Raw genomic sequence first — 18,118 nt, forward strand, 5'->3', positions numbered from 1 at the left:
ATTAATTCTTATATTATATTCCCTTTTTATGTTTTATTATTTATGCATCACAATGATGAATTCTTTATATATTTATATATAAATAATGAATAAATAAATATATATAAACATATAAGAAGAGAATGTAACATAAAAGTTAATTATAATACAATAAAAAAAAGACTGAAATATAACTAAAGAATTTAATTTCAAAGTCAACAAAAATCTAAATCTAAAAAAAAATCTGAAATATAAAAAAAACAAATTTTTGTTGTTGTTGTTTCTGTTTAAATGTTTCCTTTAATTTAAATAATATTTCTATTAAATACTTTTTTTATATTTCATTTCTTTTAGACTTTTTTTAACTTTGAGGTTAAATTCCTCTCCAATGTTTCAATTTTTTTTATTTTATGGTAATTAACTTTTATATTATACTCTCTTTGTGAGTTTTATTCATTATTTATGTATTACAATGTTAAATTCTTTCTTTATATGTTGCAGCATTGTAAGATTTAACTAATTGTTATATAATTGCAATATGTGAAAGAATTTAATATTGTAATATAAAAGTAATGAATAAATAAATAAATATGCCAACACATAAATATATATAAACACATAAGAAGAAAATGCAACATAAGGATTAATTATTATAAAGTTAAAACAGATTGAATAGCTGAAGAATTTAATCTCAAAATTACAAAAATCTAAAAAAACTAAAACATCAAAAAAGAATTTAACAACAATAATGTTAATTGAATAAAGAAAAAAAAAAAGAAAGCATAAAAAAGAAATTTAACATAACAATTAATGAAATCTAACAAAGCTGCAAGATATAAGAGAAGAATTGAACATTCTAATATACAAAAAGAATAAGAAAAATATGGAAGAATTATTTAATCTAAAATTTAAAGAAATTCAAAGAAACATAAAATGTATAAAACATGTTAAAACATAAAAAAAAGATTTAATGTAAATATCAATTGAATTAGAAGAGACATATATAAAAAAAAGTAACATAATACTTAATTAAATCTAACTGAACTTGAACAATAAAAATTGTATATTGCAATAAATAAACATAAAAACATAAAAAGAGAATATAACACAAAAATCAACAATTATAAATTAAAAATGATTGAATCACAGGATAAGACTTTTCTCCAAAGAGGATAAGGTAGGGTAAGAATGAAGTATTATTGCCATCTCTTAGTGCTTCTAGAAAAATATTTCTTTAAAAAGATGTTTCTAGCTTGCAAGAGATGGTGCTCATGTTCAATTCTTATCTTATCTTTATTCACCATTTCTATTCATTGCTTATTTCTTATTCTTTTCCACGTGTTTCATTAGTGACATACGTAAAATTAACGTATAAATGAAATACGGACGAGAAATAGATTGACGCGACATCTCATAGGACTTTGTAAAATATGTTCTGAACCGAAAAAAGATTAGAGCTACGCCGTCTAGCGTAGTATACTCTAATTACGTACACAATTATTATCACTCAAAGTCACAAAGAAAAAAAAAAATCTTACACTTTATAATTTTCACAAATTATTTTATTCACAAATAAATTTTCCTTTCATTGTATGTTTACAAAACGTTCAAACTTTTGATCACTATTATTTCAATAAATCTTAACTAATAATCTAACTACAAAATAAAAAAAATAATCATTGAAATCGCGTGCGCAGCCAATTAGCTCATCTTATTTGCTATAAAATTTATAATTGTATCAAGGATACGATTATGAAGAATATAGTAAATAATAATGATTTTCCAGGTCTCACCGCGTGGAGGTGCTGCGAATTGGAGACCCACCCTATCCACGATCCCATCCACCCTCCTTTACGCAAAAATTTATTTAAAATCAATAATAAATAAATCTTCCTTTTGATATAAATTTGCAAAACGTTCAGATCCTTCGATCGTTGTGCAAAACAAACAGCAAAAGGAATTCTAAAGAACCCGGCGCGGAAGACTAAACGTGAAGATAAAATTAAAATTAAAAGATTTTCTATCAATATTTTACATTTCCATCGGTAGGAAAATGAAAAATGATCGATAGTAAAAAGCGTGCGCAAAAAAAAAGAAAAAAAATAAGCAAAATAAGCATCCCAAAAAGCGTTACACCATTTTACCCATCTACAGTGTCTACTTTTCTACAATACACTACTTTATTTAATAAACCCTTGATCGTGCATGCACTTAATTCTAAATACGTTTTCTTTAATCAGTATCATACAATCTTCTGTTCCTGTAACAAGAAATCCTGAAACAAATTTAAATAAAAAATATAACATTAACATTTTACTTATTCTAAAAGTTCTTTTTCGTATTTCCTATCTATATAAGCATTCAAACATTTTGTTTCTAACTCTGCCTATTGAACATCTAACAAATTCTCTTCATATCAACATTCATACTCATTGAAGACACACAATTTTCAAAAATTTATGAAATGACATGAAACCGCAAGAGGAGATCAGTACATACTAATGATGGTTAGTGAACAAAGTCACTAATGCAAAATCAAGTATCAAGTACTTGTTTATAGTGAGGAAATTGAGGAATTAAGGATGGCAAAATGATCATATTGCCTTGAAAAATAGGGAATATTTGTTTGGAAAACGAATCAGAGTGGGAAAAGCGAGGTTGCTTTTTTTAATAATAAAAAGAAGAAGAAGAAAAGAACATCGTTTATAAATCCCATTTATCAAAAAGCTAAATGTTTCGTCTACGATCTACCCTCTACCTAATATAAAACGAATTGATGATGATGAAGTAATCCGTACCATTGAAAGCTGAAGAAAATTCCTGAAACAGATTATGAACAGAATTAGTGAACAACAGAATTAGTGAAATAACAACAATAATAAAGGTAATTAATTTATAGCAAATGAGAATCACACATTATTTCGTATCTATTTTTTCTTGTTTATTTTCTTCAATTCATACCTGTAACAAACTCAATTATTGGATTAGTAATTAAAAAATAATTTACATCTAGGAATAAAAAAATATTAAATAAAAAAAAATCAAATTATCAAAATGTTGTTAAACAATTCGTGATTTTAAATGAAAGATATTCATCGATAAAAAGAATAAAAACATTTTTTAACAATAAACAAATGCTCTTAATAAGGGGGATGCTGAAAGAGAAAAATGACAAAAAGGTAACCAGAAGGGTTACTAAAATAATTATCCACTCAACAAACCGAACAAATCGTGAGTGGAATTCTTTTTATTTCTTCGCAACACTAATATATTAAAATCTCAAAAGAAAAACGCGAAGAGTGCTTATTATATTTTTAATGCATTTCTTCATCAATAAAAAGAAAAAAATAAAAAAAGATAAAAGATTCGCGAAAAACATATACGAAACTCTAATAAATTAATTAATTTATGCACTGTTAACTTATTATAAACGCAACACTAATAGCGGAAGATTGCAGCCATAATCAGAGATTGTTGTCGTACAATCACCCTTTGTACAGTCTGGCTGTAATAGGTGATTCAGGAACTGGAACGTACTTCCACAGTCCAAGTGGAAGAAATATGGGCAATTTGGGTAAATAGACGCAACACTACTATAAAAACGCGATATTTCATCAACGCAACACTAATTCTTCAAATGAATTTAATATAAAATTTACTATTATTCTTTAAATTTAAAAAACTACTTTTCATATATCACGACATCATAAATCGTAATTATATTAAAGAATAAAATCAAATTTATATTAAAAAAATAATAATAAAAAAATAGACTAATTCATAATGAAAATAATTAAAAGCAATCGCGATATTCTTTTCAACGCAACGCTAATAGTAAACGCGATTATCATTTTGTCGCAACTCTAATTCAACCCGTTATTTATCATTCGCAACACTAATGCAAAACCGCGATTTGCCCAAGATGATTGGATGAACGATGGGCCAGCATGCAAATTGGCCAGATACGATACAACAACATATACTACGTATTACTAAAACGAGCACAATGACAAAGTAGTAACAATGACTTCCCATTCTTTGGATCCAGATAAAATTCAAAAAATGAGAAATCATTCGTTGCAGCCCTCTTCGTGACAGTTTGTCGGGCCTCTTCGGTCTTCTTTCTTCGGGTGCAATACCCGCTGAAACTTAAATCTAGGCTCGAGATTCACTAATCGCAAACCAAAGAAAAAAAGAAAAAAAAAGGACTAAATCGCGTAAGCTAAGTGCACATGGACGACCAACAATCGCAATGATCGTTCTCCGTACATGCACAGAATCTCGAGCGCAACGTTCGTTTCGAAAGCAAATCACGACCGCGACCGCGAAATTCGAAAACTCGACGAGCAAAACCAGAGACGAATGGCATTGTCATCCATTCGTTTCAGCTTCGCTCTCGATTTCTCAAATTTTATTTCCTGAAACAGATTGTCACGCGAAAACGCGCCTACCCGATCGGAGACTGTGACAACCTGCCCGGCCCTACCTACTTATAATTAACAGACACACCAGAAGTATACTACCTATCCTACCTAGCCCTATATTTAAAAAAATTTGGCAAAACAGGCATACCAACACATTCATTCCACGATTCTCACACATAACACTCGGGCGCAAAAGCCTACACTAGGAAAACGTCCCGGGACGCCTCCGACACCCGAGCTTGGCACACTACTCGCATACTCTAACTTTACGTACCATTTTCCTGAAATCGACTGACGATAGCTAGTGACCATTGCGTGAAACGCGATAAAAACGCGTGTATCTATATTTTAATTGTGAATATTTATGAATACGTAACATTTTTTAAAATACTAATCACCAGATTAAATGTTACCATTATTGTAACCATTATTATAAACCAAAATTGTACAATTATTGTAATTTGAGATTAAAAATTAATCTTACTATTTATTACTTATTCGCAATATTTAATTGCGAATGTGATTGCAAATTGTGATTGAACAGTGAAAGAAATAATAATTGGAACGACGCAATTCCACAGCCTAACCATACACACACAATGTGGAAATTACGTCGTGCACGATACACTAACGCATCGTCAGTCGCTAAAAATTTGTATTAACTTATGAGCTAAGATCATCATACCCATTGCCTCTCTCTCACTCAAGTAACACCTGGGCACGTGAGTGAGTTCCTGGCAATGAACATGGAAAGGGTTAAACCTGAAAATCCTGAGCTAAAAAGATATTAATATATCCATTTTGTATCTAACGGGCTAATATTCTTTGACTTTGCATTATATATTTCAAATTGTATAATTATATAAACTATATTATATATTTCAAATTTTTATTATATTTCAAATTATTTGTGACTCTATTTCATATTTTATTTCATTAATTATTGAACAAATTATTGAATATTAAATTTTTAATATTGAATTAATTAAAAAGGAATTAGAATTCATTGCAATTTAATATAAATATTAATAGAAATACCCTCAGGCGATTCCTTCATCAGAGCATATTTTCAAAATCACAAGAACAATATTCAAAACTTATTGCTCTGATTCTAAAATCTACCTGTCGCGAAATGTCTTCTTACACAAAATTTACTTCATATTTGTACGAATAAAAATTGAAAAATTTACTATCTACCAGTTGTTGTAAATCATATTGAAGTTATATGAAATTATGTGACAATCACAATAATCAAATTGATCAAATAACTTAAAATGTTATTCTGAAGGATTTTGAATTAAAAAATTCAAACTAATTATTGTATTACACTGATAATTATATAATAATAATTATTATATGTTTTGGCATTATTAAAATTACTAAACATTTTATATTAATCAAAACGCGAAGCGTAAGAAGACCCTAGCCTGAACTAATAAATAAAACACAAAAGAAATAATCGTTACTACTCGCGGATAATTATTATAAATAAATATCCGCGGTCATTGTGCTCGTGCAAAATTCTACGTATACAACCAGTCACTCGTGTCGATTCGGATCTTTCATCCTACGACATGGTTGAATGACCGGAGGAACCAAAAAGCATGCGACTCACCATATGATGCGACGAACGCCTTCACTGTTACCGTAGCCCATCAGGTACATCAGGAAGTCATCAGGTAGAAGAAATCTGTGACAAAATATCATAATTAAAAACACGGTTCTGATTACTTGAAAAATTCAAAAATTAAAATAGGAAACTATTAAATATACAACATGTAATAATGATATTAAAATTCCAGTTAATTTCTATTTAGAAGAATAAAAATTTAGATATATAAAAGCGTAATTACCTCTTCGCGTGATGGATGATCGCCTTATTCTCTTGAGAGAAGCACTGACTCTACCCTGTGCCGAAAACGAATATTTAAAATAAAAAAATAAAAATAAGAAGTTAACAACGCGTCCGTATAAATTATAATCGGCGAACAAACACTGATTCTATCTTCGCGTTTGATCATTCTAATTAAAATTTAATTTAAGAGCTGTTGTGCTCTAAAAAAATATTCAAAATACTATAACGAAGCAAACACTGATTCTACTAACCACATTGCACGTGGTCACAAATATTTTTTAAGATTAAAATCCAAAAATCTTCATAAAGATCATCAGCATCTGTGAAATAAAATATGAAATATTGTATTGTAATTTTTTTCTTAAAAATATAACATTCGTTATTTAAAATCGTAATAATAGTAATACAAAATAAAACTATATTTAACTTCAAATATTAATAAAAAAATTAAATTTCTAATAAATTTTAATAATAATAAAAGTATGAAATTCTAATGTAAAAGATTAAAATCTAAAAATGAAAATCTAATGATTCTTCTTACCTCTTCGCGTGGTGGATGATCGCCTTATTCTCTTGAGAGAAGCACTGACTCTACCCTGTGCCGAAAACGAATATTTAAAATAAAAAAAAATAAAAATAAGAAACTCTAATAACGCGTCCGTATATATTATAATCGGCGAACAAACACTGATTCTATCTTCGCGTTTGATTATTCTAATTAAATTTAATAAGAGCTGTTGTGCTCTAAAAATATTCAAAATACTATGACGAAGCAAACACTGATTCTATTAACCGCATTGCGCGCGGTCACAAATATTTTCTGAAATTAACATTAAATTAGTAGAGGGATGGGGAATAGAAGAAAAGAAATATCTTTTGATACTTTTCTTCTTCTTATCGAGCATTTGTTCTGGAAATATTGCCTTTCCATTTTAACTAATCATGAATTACGTATAAAAATGTTACCAATTATTTATTAATATCTGAAATTTAATAAAATATTCCTTATCAGATTTTAAAATTTAATTTCCAATGATAAATCATTAAAATTTTCTCATAAATTTTTAATTTTTCATTTTTCTTTAACTAGAACGTAATTTTATTATGAATTGCTTAACAACAATCTAAATTAAATAATTCAAGAAAACAGAATAAAAATTTATACATACGAAATATAAAATTTTTACCACGAAAGAAAGTCACCAAGACGTCCATGGCGTCCATATTGGATTTTTTCCCGCCTTCGAGAATATTACCATACGCTATCAATTAAATCTGCGCAGAAGAAAATCAAAACTTCTAAGTAAATGAATAATATGTATGAAATTAGATTATATTAAAGTATCAAAATAAACCAAATCAAATAAAAACTCACGATATAAGCCATCTTGTAATTCGACACTCGAATTATATATGAGATACGAACGAGGAATTCAAAATTATTTAATTGTCAAAAACTACCAATTCTAACAATGTTGAATAAAATACTGAATAAACGTGTATTAATTAACGCACAAATAATAACAAAAGTAGTATAAAAAAAATAATAATATTAAAATACTGTGCAATAAATAGAACATATATCTCGAGAAAATTTCAAACGTCTAATCGTCACTAAGAATCAACGAACAATGTCACTTTGCGCTTCGATTTCGCGCATCGAATAACAAGATGGAGAGGGGATACGCTCGACAAGTCGAAACATGTTTGAACACAAATCCAATTTCTCAGAAGTGAAATATCATAAGAAATGTTTCTAGCCTCGAGCAAAGTATAAACGATAGACCAAAAAAAGTAAACAATAAACATATACGCGGGAAGACGCAATATATATACATTCGGAAAAATATGCTATACTTGAATGATACTTCGACTTCACGAAATGAATACGTAATAAACCGTAAAAAAGTTCTTTTACTTTAATATGACTAAAATGATAAAAAATAAAGATCAAGAAATTGTAAAATAAACGTACGTAATACGATTAAAATTATATCATAAAAAAAACCAATATATGATTTCAAATTCTGTCTCGAAATATTCCGATACGGGACACTAATGACGCAATAGACGCAAAATGAACAATCGAAGGAAAAGACACAAAGATACGCAAAGAACTAATTAATTTCGTTTTCACTATACCGAATGGATTATTTGAAAAACTAAATTAACAATAATTGATAAATTTGGTAATAATAAAAGTAAAATAACTTACTGCGTAATCCGAATTCGCGACGACACATCCACTTCGCACAATTTTCAACTGTAGACTGACGACATGCGCAGTGTGATGCGCACTGCGTTGCGCACTCCGATGCGCACTGCGATGCGCACTTATTCGTCCCGCGTTTCGAATTAAGGGATGTTCTGATTGGCTGGCTCTTAATGCTTATTTTTTTCATTCAAAAATCGCGCGAAAAATTGAAATATAATATAATACATAAATTAATTTTTGTTGCTTGTGGAATTGGAATCCTGTAAAGATATACCTATTGGAAAAAAAAAATTATTAGTAGAATTACTAATTTAACAAGATAATGAATAATTATAATGGAAAGAAGGAATTCAATAAAAAAATTAATTAAATTTAAATAAAAGTAAAAACAAAAATAAAAACAGAAAAGAAATTTAATAAAAAACTTAAATAAATTCATAAAAAGTGAAAAAATAGAAAGAGAACATAATATAAAACTGAATTTGACAAATTTAATAACCGAATTTAAAATAATCAAAACACAACAATTGAATTTAACTTTAAAATAAATAAATTTAAGGAATTAAATTATATTAAATAAGAGAGAGCAATGTCGATGTAAAAATCAACAAAAGAAAAAGCAGAAAAAAATATTTAACATAATTAATTCTGAAAAAAAACGAGAAAATATATCTAAGATTCAAAGAGGTTAGGAAAGATTGAAATACAAGTAAGATACTTTAAAATGGGATAAACAAAATCTGAACAGAATTAAAATATAAAGAAAAAATAACATTAAAGGTGAATAAATCTAAAAAAAATAGTAGAGAATGTAAATAAAATTTGAAACATAAATTAATTTAATTGGAAGAATAAATATATATATATATATATATAAATTAATAATAGAGTACATAAATAATGAATAATGAAAAAATTAAAAGAGAATATAACACAAAAAGTTAATTACTATAAAATAAAAAATAAAAAGAAAGAAAGAAATAAGAGAATAATTTTATATCAAAATTAAAAAAAAATTCAAAAACCTAAAACAACAAAGAAAGAATTTAACATAAATGTTCTTGAGTTAGAACAAACATACATAAAAAAGAAAATTTAATTATGTTTAAACGTTTTTCTTGATTTAGATAATATTTCTGTTAAATCTTTGTTCTTTATTTCAATTCTTTTAGACTTTTTAACTTTGAGGTTAAATTCTTCTCCAATATTTTAATTTTCTTTTATTACTTCATGATAGTTAACTTTTATATTATAATCTCTTATTATGTTTTATTCATTATTTACATATTACAATGTAAAGTATATTTTTTATATGTTGCAGCATTATAAGATTTAGTTAATTGTTAATGTTGCATCATATAAAAGAACTTATTAATATGATATATATAAATAATGACAAAATATAAAAACATAAGAAGAAAATATAACATAAAAAAGTTAACTATAATAAACTAAAAAAGGGGTTAAAACATAACTGAAGAACGTTTTAACCTTAAAGTTAAAAAATTTAAATTTAAATCTAAATCTAAAAATCTAAAAATCTAAAGCATCAAAAAATTTAACAAAAGTGTTAATTAAATTAGAAAAAACATACATAAAGAAAAACATTCAACATTGTAAATTTGATAATTTTTTTTTCCAAATGTTTTCCTTGATTCAATATATATATTTAATATAAATATATATATTAAATATTTATGTTAATATTTGATATGATAATATTTCTGTTAAATCTTTTTTTATGTTTCAATTCTTTTAAATTTTTTAATTTTCAGATTAAATTCTTCTCCTATTTTTTTCAATCTTATTTATCTCATTTATTACTTTATAACAATTAATTCTTATATTATATTCCCTTTTTATGTTTTATTATTTATGCATCACAATGATGAATTCTTTATATATTTATATATAAATAATGAATAAATAAATATATATAAACATATAAGAAGAGAATGTAACATAAAAGTTAATTATAATACAATAAAAAAAGACTGAAATATAACTAAAGAATTTAATTTCAAAGTCAACAAAAATCTAAATCTAAAAAAAAATCTGAAATATAAAAAAAACAAATTTTTGTTGTTGTTGTTTCTGTTTAAATGTTTCCTTTAATTTAAATAATATTTCTATTAAATACTTTTTTATATTTCATTTCTTTTAGACTTTTTTTAACTTTGAGGTTAAATTCCTCTCCAATGTTTCAATTTTTTTTATTTTATGGTAATTAACTTTTATATTATACTCTCTTTGTGAGTTTTATTCATTATTTATGTATTACAATGTTAAATTCTTTCTTTATATGTTGCAGCATTGTAAGATTTAACTAATTGTTATATAATTGCAATATGTGAAAGAATTTAATATTGTAATATAAAAGTAATGAATAAATAAATAAATATGCCAACACATAAATATATATAAACACATAAGAAGAAAATGCAACATAAGGATTAATTATTATAAAGTTAAAACAGATTGAATAGCTGAAGAATTTAATCTCAAAATTACAAAAATCTAAAAAAACTAAAACATCAAAAAAGAATTTAACAACAATAATGTTAATTGAATAAAGAAAAAAAAAAAGAAAGCATAAAAAAGAAATTTAACATAACAATTAATGAAATCTAACAAAGCTGCAAGATATAAGAGAAGAATTGAACATTCTAATATACAAAAAGAATAAGAAAAATATGGAAGAATTATTTAATCTAAAATTTAAAGAAATTCAAAGAATGTTAAAACATAAAAAAGATTTAATGTAAATATCAATTGAATTAGAAGAGACATATATAAAAAAAAGTAACATAATACTTAATTAAATCTAACTGAACTTGAACAATAAAAATTGTATATTGCAATAAATAAACATAAAAACATAAAAAGAGAATATAACACAAAAATCAACAATTATAAATTAAAAATGATTGAATCACAGGATAAGACTTTTCTCCAAAGAGGATAAGGTAGGGTAAGAATGAAGTATTATTGCCATCTCTTAGTGCTTCTAGAAAAATATTTCTTTAAAAAGATGTTTCTAGCTTGCAAGAGATGGTGCTCATGTTCAATTCTTATCTTATCTTTATTCACCATTTCTATTCATTGCTTATTTCTTATTCTTTTCTACGTGTTTCATTAGTGACATACGTAAAATTAACGTATAAATGAAATACGGACGAGAAATAGATTGACGCGACATCTCATAGGACTTTGTAAAATATGTTCTGAACCGAAAAAAGATTAGAGCTACGCCGTCTAGCGTAGTATACTCTAATTACGTACACAATTATTATCACTCAAAGTCACAAAGAAAAAAAAAGTCTTACACTTTATAATTTTCACAAATTATTTTATTCACAAATAAATTTTCCTTTCATTGTATGTTTACAAAACGTTCAAACTTTTGATCACTATTATTTCAATAAATCTTAACTAATAATCTAACTACAAAATAAAAAAAATAATCATTGAAATCGCGTGCGCAGCCAATTAGCTCATCTTATTTGCTATAAAATTTATAATTGTATCAAGGATACGATTATGAAGAATATAGTAAATAATAATGATTTTCCAGGTCTCACCGCGTGGAGGTGCTGCGAATTGGAGACCCACCCTATCCACGATCCCATCCACCCTCCTTTACGCAAAAATTTATTTAAAATCAATAATAAATAAATCTTCCTTTTGATATAAATTTGCAAAACGTTCAGATCCTTCGATCGTTGTGCAAAACAAACAGCAAAAGGAATTCTAAAGAACCCGGCGCGGAAGACTAAACGTGAAGATAAAATTAAAATTAAAAGATTTTCTATCAATATTTTACATTTCCATCGGTAGGAAAATGAAAAATGATCGATAGTAAAAAGCGTGCGCAAAAAAAAAAGAAAAAAAATAAGCAAAATAAGCATCCCAAAAAGCGTTACACCATTTTACCCATCTACAGTGTCTACTTTTCTACAATACACTACTTTATTTAATAAACCCTTGATCGTGCATGCACTTAATTCTAAATACGTTTTCTTTAATCAGTATCATACAATCTTCTGTTCCTGTAACAAGAAATCCTGAAACAAATTTAAATAAAAATATAACATTAACATTTTACTTATTCTAAAAGTTCTTTTTCGTATTTCCTATCTATATAAGCATTCAAACATTTTGTTTCTAACTCTGCCTATTGAACATCTAACAAATTCTCTTCATATCAACATTCATACTCATTGAAGACACACAATTTTCAAAAAATTTATGAAATGACATGAAACCGCAAGAGGAGATCAGTACATACTAATGATGGTTAGTGAACAAAGTCACTAATGCAAAATCAAGTATCAAGTACTTGTTTATAGTGAGGAAATTGAGGAATTAAGGATGGCAAAATGATCATATTGCCTTGAAAAATAGGGAATATTTGTTTGGAAAACGAATCAGAGTGGGAAAAGCGAGGTTGCTTTTTTTAATAATAAAAAGAAGAAGAAGAAAAGAACATCGTTTATAAATCCCATTTATCAAAAAGCTAAATGTTTCGTCTACGATCTACCCTCTACCTAATATAAAACGAATTGATGATGATGAAGTAATCCGTACCATTGAAAGCTGAAGAAAATTCCTGAAACAGATTATGAACAGAATTAGTGAACAACAGAATTAGTGAAATAACAACAATAATAAAGGTAATTAATTTATAGCAAATGAGAATCACACATTATTTCGTATCTATTTTTTCTTGTTTATTTTCTTCAATTCATACCTGTAACAAACTCAATTATTGGATTAGTAATTAAAAAATAATTTACATCTAGGAATAAAAAAAATATTAAAAAAAAAAAATCAAATTATCAAAATGTTGTTAAACAATTCGTGATTTTAAATGAAAGATATTCATCGATAAAAAGAATAAAAACATTTTTAACAATAAACAAATGCTCTTAATAAGGGGGATGCTGAAAAGAGAAAAACGACAAAAAGGTAACCAGAAGGGTTACCAAAATAATTATCCACTCAATGTAAATCCGAACAAACCGTGAGTGGAATTTTTTTTATTTCGCAACACTAATATATTAAAATCTCAAAAGAAAACGCGAAGAGTGCTTTATTATATTTTTAATGCATTTCTTCATCAATAAAAAAGAAAAAAATAAAAAAAAAAGATAAAAGATTCGCGAAAACATATACGAAACTCTAATAAATTAATTAATTTATGCACTCATAATTTATTATAAACGCAACACTAATAGCGGAAGATTGCAGCCATAATCAGAGACTGCTGTCGTACAATCACCCTTTGTACAGTCTTTTTGGCTGTAATAGGTGATTCAGGAACTGGAACGTACTTCCACAGTCCAAGTGGAAGAAATATGGGCAATTTGGGTAAATAGACGCAACACTACTATAAAAAACGCGATATTTCATCAACGCAACACTAATTCTTCAAATGAATTTAATATAAAATTTACTATTATTCTTTAAATTTAAAAAACTACTTTTCATATATCACGACATCATAAATCGTAATTATATTAAAGAATAAAATCAAATTTATATTAAAAAAAAAATAATAAAAAAATAGACTAATTCATAATGAAAATAATTAAAAGCAATCGCGATATTCTTTTCAACGCAACGCTAATAGTAAACGCGATTATCATTTTGTCGCAACTCTAATTCAACCCGTTATTTATCATTCGCAACACTAATGCAAAACCGCGATTTGCCCAAGATGATTGGATGAACGATGGGCCAGCATGCAAATTGGCCAGATACGATACAACAACATATACTACGTATTACTAAAACGAGCACAATGACAAAGTAGTAACAATGACTTCCCATTCTTTGGATCCAGATAAAATTCAAAAATGAGAAATCATTCGTTGCAGCCCTCTTCGTGACAGTTTGTCGGGCCTCTTCGGTCTTCTTTCTTCGGGTGCAATACCCGCTGAAACTTAAATCTAGGCTCGAGATTCACTAATCGCAAACCAAAGAAAAGAAAAAAAAAGGACTAAATCGCGTAAGCTAAGTGCACATGGACGACCAACAATCGCAATGATCGTTCTCCGTACATGCACAGAATCTCGAGCGCAACGTTCGTTTCGAAAGCAAATCACGACCGCGACCGCGAAATTCGAAAACTCGACGAGCAAAACCAGAGACGAATGGCATTGTCATCCATTCGTTTCAGCTTCGCTCTCGATTTCTCAAATTTTATTTCCTGAAACAGATTGTCACGCGAAAACGCGCCTACCCGATCGGAGACTGTGACAACCTGCCCGGCCCTACCTACTTATAATTAACAGACACACCAGAAGTATACTACCTATCCTACCTAGCCCTATATTTAAAAAAATTTGGCAAAACAGGCATACCAACACATTCATTCCACGATTCTCACACATAACACTCGGGCGCAAAAGCCTACACTAGGGAAAACGTCCCGGGACGCCTCCGACACCCGAGCTTGGCACACTACTCGCATACTCTAACTTTACGTACCATTTTCCTGAAATCGACTGACGATAGCTAGTGACCATTGCGTGAAACGCGATAAAAACGCGTGTATCTATATTTTAATTGTGAATATTTATGAATACGTAACATTTTTTAAAATACTAATCACCAGATTAAATGTTACCATTATTGTAACCATTATTATAAACCAAAATTGTACAATTATTGTAATTTGAGATTAAAAATTAATCTTACTATTTATTACTTATTCGCAATATTTAATTGCGAATGTGATTGCAAATTGTGATTGAACAGTGAAAGAAATAATAATTGGAACGACGCAATTCCACAGCCTAACCATACACACACAATGTGGAAATTACGTCGTGCACGATACACTAACGCATCGTCAGTCGCTAAAAAATTTGTATTAACTTATGAGCTAAGATCATCATACCCATTGCCTCTCTCTCACTCAAGTAACACCTGGGCACGTGAGTGAGTTCCTGGCAATGAACATGGAAAGGGTTAAACCTGAAAATCCTGAGCTAAAAAGATATTAATATATCCATTTTGTATCTAACGGGCTAATATTCTTTGACTTTGCATTATATATTTCAAATTGTATAATTATATAAACTATATTATATATTTCAAATTTTTATTATATTTCAAATTATTTGTGACTCTATTTCATATTTTATTTCATTAATTATTGAACAAATTATTGAATATTAAATTTTTAATATTGAATTAATTAAAAGGAATTAGAATTCATTGCAATTTAATATAAATATTAATAGAAATACCCTCAGGCGATTCCTTCATCAGAGCATATTTTCAAAATCACAAGAACAATATTCAAAACTTATTGCTCTGATTCTAAAATCTACCTGTCGCGAAATGTCTTCTTACACAAAATTTACTTCATATTTGTACGAATAAAAATTGAAAAATTTACTATCTACCAGTTGTTGTAAATCATATTGAAGTTATATGAAATTATGTGACAATCACAATAATCAAATTGATCAAATAACTTAAAATGTTATTCTGAAGGATTTTGAATTAAAAAAATTCAAACTAATTATTGTATTACACTGATAATTATATAATAATAATTATTATATGTTTTGGCATTATTAAAATTACTAAACATTTTATATTAATCAAAAACGCGAAGCGTAAGAAGACCCTAGCCTGAACTAATAAATAAAACACAAAAGAAATAATCGTTACTACTCGCGGATAATTATTATAAATAAATATCCGCGGTCATTGTGCTCGTGCAAAATTCTACGTATACAACCAGTCACTCGTGTCGATTCGGATCTTTCATCCTACGACATGGTTGAATGACCGGAGGAACCAAAAAGCATGCGACTCACCATATGATGCGACGAACGCCTTCACTGTTACCGTAGCCCATCAGGTACATCAGGAAGTCATCAGGTAGAAGAAATCTGTGACAAAATATCATAATTAAAAACACGGTTCTGATTACTTGAAAAAATTCAAAAATTAAAATAGGAAACTATTAAATATACAACATGTAATAATGATATTAAAATTCCAGTTAATTTCTATTTAGAAGAATAAAAATTTAGATATATAAAAGCGTAATTACCTCTTCGCGTGATGGATGATCGCCTTATTCTCTTGAGAGAAGCACTGACTCTACCCTGTGCCGAAAACGAATATTTAAAATAAAAAAAAATAAAAATAAGAAGTTAACAACGCGTCCGTATAAATTATAATCGGCGAACAAACACTGATTCTATCTTCGCGTTTGATCATTCTAATTAAAATTTAATTTAAGAGCTGTTGTGCTCTAAAAAAATATTCAAAATACTATAACGAAGCAAACACTGATTCTACTAACCACATTGCACGTGGTCACAAATATTTTTTAAGATTAAAATCCAAAAATCTTCATAAAGATCATCAGCATCTGTGAAATAAAATATGAAATATTGTATTGTAATTTTTTTCTTAAAAATATAACATTCGTTATTTAAAATCGTAATAATAGTAATACAAAATAAAACTATATTTAACTTCAAATATTAATTAAAAAAAATTAAATTTCTAATAAATTTTAATAATAATAAAAGTATGAAATTCTAATGTAAAAGATTAAAATCTAAAAAATGAAAATCTAATGATTCTTCTTACCTCTTCGCGTGGTGGATGATCGCCTTATTCTCTTGAGAGAAGCACTGACTCTACCCTGTGCCGAAAACGAATATTGAGAATAAAAAAAAAAAATAAAAAATAAGAAACTCTAATAACGCGTCCGTATATATTATAATCGGCGAACAAACACTGATTCTATCTTCGCGTTTGATTATTCTAATTAAATTTAATAAGAGCTGTTGTGCTCTAAAAAATATTCAAAATACTATGACGAAGCAAACACTGATTCTATTAACCGCATTGCGCGCGGTCACAAATATTTTCTGAAATTAACATTAAATTAGTAGAGGGATGGGGAATAGAAGAAAAAGAAATATCTTTTTGATACTTTTCTTCTTCTTATCGAGCATTTGTTCTGGAAATATTGCCTTTCCATTTTAACTAATCATGAATTACGTATAAAAATGTTACCAATTATTTATTAATATCTGAAATTTAATAAAATATTCCTTATCAGATTTTAAAATTTAATTTCCAATGATAAATCATTAAAATTTTCTCATAAATTTTTAATTTTTTCATTTTTCTTTAACTAGAACGTAATTTTATTATGAATTGCTTAACAACAATCTAAATTAAATAATTCAAGAAAACAGAATAAAAATTTATACATACGAAATATAAAATTTTTACCACGAAAGAAAGTCACCAAGACGTCCATGGCGTCCATATTGGATTTTTCCCGCCTTCGAGAATATTACCATACGCTATCAATTAAATCTGCGCAGAAGAAAATCAAAACTTCTAAGTAAATGAATAATATGTATGAAATTAGATTATATTAAAGTATCAAAATAAACCAAATCAAATAAAAACTCACGATATAAGCCATCTTGTAATTCGACACTCGAATTATATATGAGATACGAACGAGGAATTCAAAATTATTTAATTGTCAAAAAACTACCAATTCTAACAATGTTGAATAAAATACTGAATAAACGTGTATTAATTAACGCACAAATAATAACAAAAGTAGTATAAAAAAAATAATAATATTAA

General features: G+C 27.3%; 3 long non-coding RNA genes across 3 annotated transcripts; all 3 read right to left on the reverse strand.

Annotated features, from left to right (window-relative positions):
• Positions 1-952: 952 nt before the first annotated feature.
• On the reverse strand, positions 953-9,310 carry LOC133667302 (uncharacterized). Its single transcript, XR_009832671.1, has 4 exons — positions 8,474-9,310; positions 7,428-7,533; positions 2,778-2,799; positions 953-2,254 (listed from the first exon to the last, which is right to left on the reverse strand). It is a non-coding gene; the product is annotated as an uncharacterized LOC133667302 (long non-coding RNA).
• Positions 5,828-6,872, reverse strand: LOC133667305 (uncharacterized). The gene is made up of 3 exons (XR_009832674.1): positions 6,800-6,872; positions 6,257-6,578; positions 5,828-6,093 (listed from the first exon to the last, which is right to left on the reverse strand). It is a non-coding gene; the product is annotated as an uncharacterized LOC133667305 (long non-coding RNA).
• Positions 9,311-15,686: 6,376 nt separating the features above from the next.
• On the reverse strand, positions 15,687-17,774 carry LOC133667229 (uncharacterized). Its single transcript, XR_009832533.1, has 3 exons — positions 17,096-17,774; positions 16,548-16,871; positions 15,687-16,383 (listed from the first exon to the last, which is right to left on the reverse strand). It is a non-coding gene; the product is annotated as an uncharacterized LOC133667229 (long non-coding RNA).
• Positions 17,775-18,118: the final 344 nt, after the last annotated feature.

Source organism: Apis cerana, linkage group LG14 (genome assembly GCF_029169275.1).
Source record: "Apis cerana isolate GH-2021 linkage group LG14, AcerK_1.0, whole genome shotgun sequence".
Taxonomy (NCBI): domain Eukaryota; kingdom Metazoa; phylum Arthropoda; class Insecta; order Hymenoptera; family Apidae; genus Apis; species Apis cerana.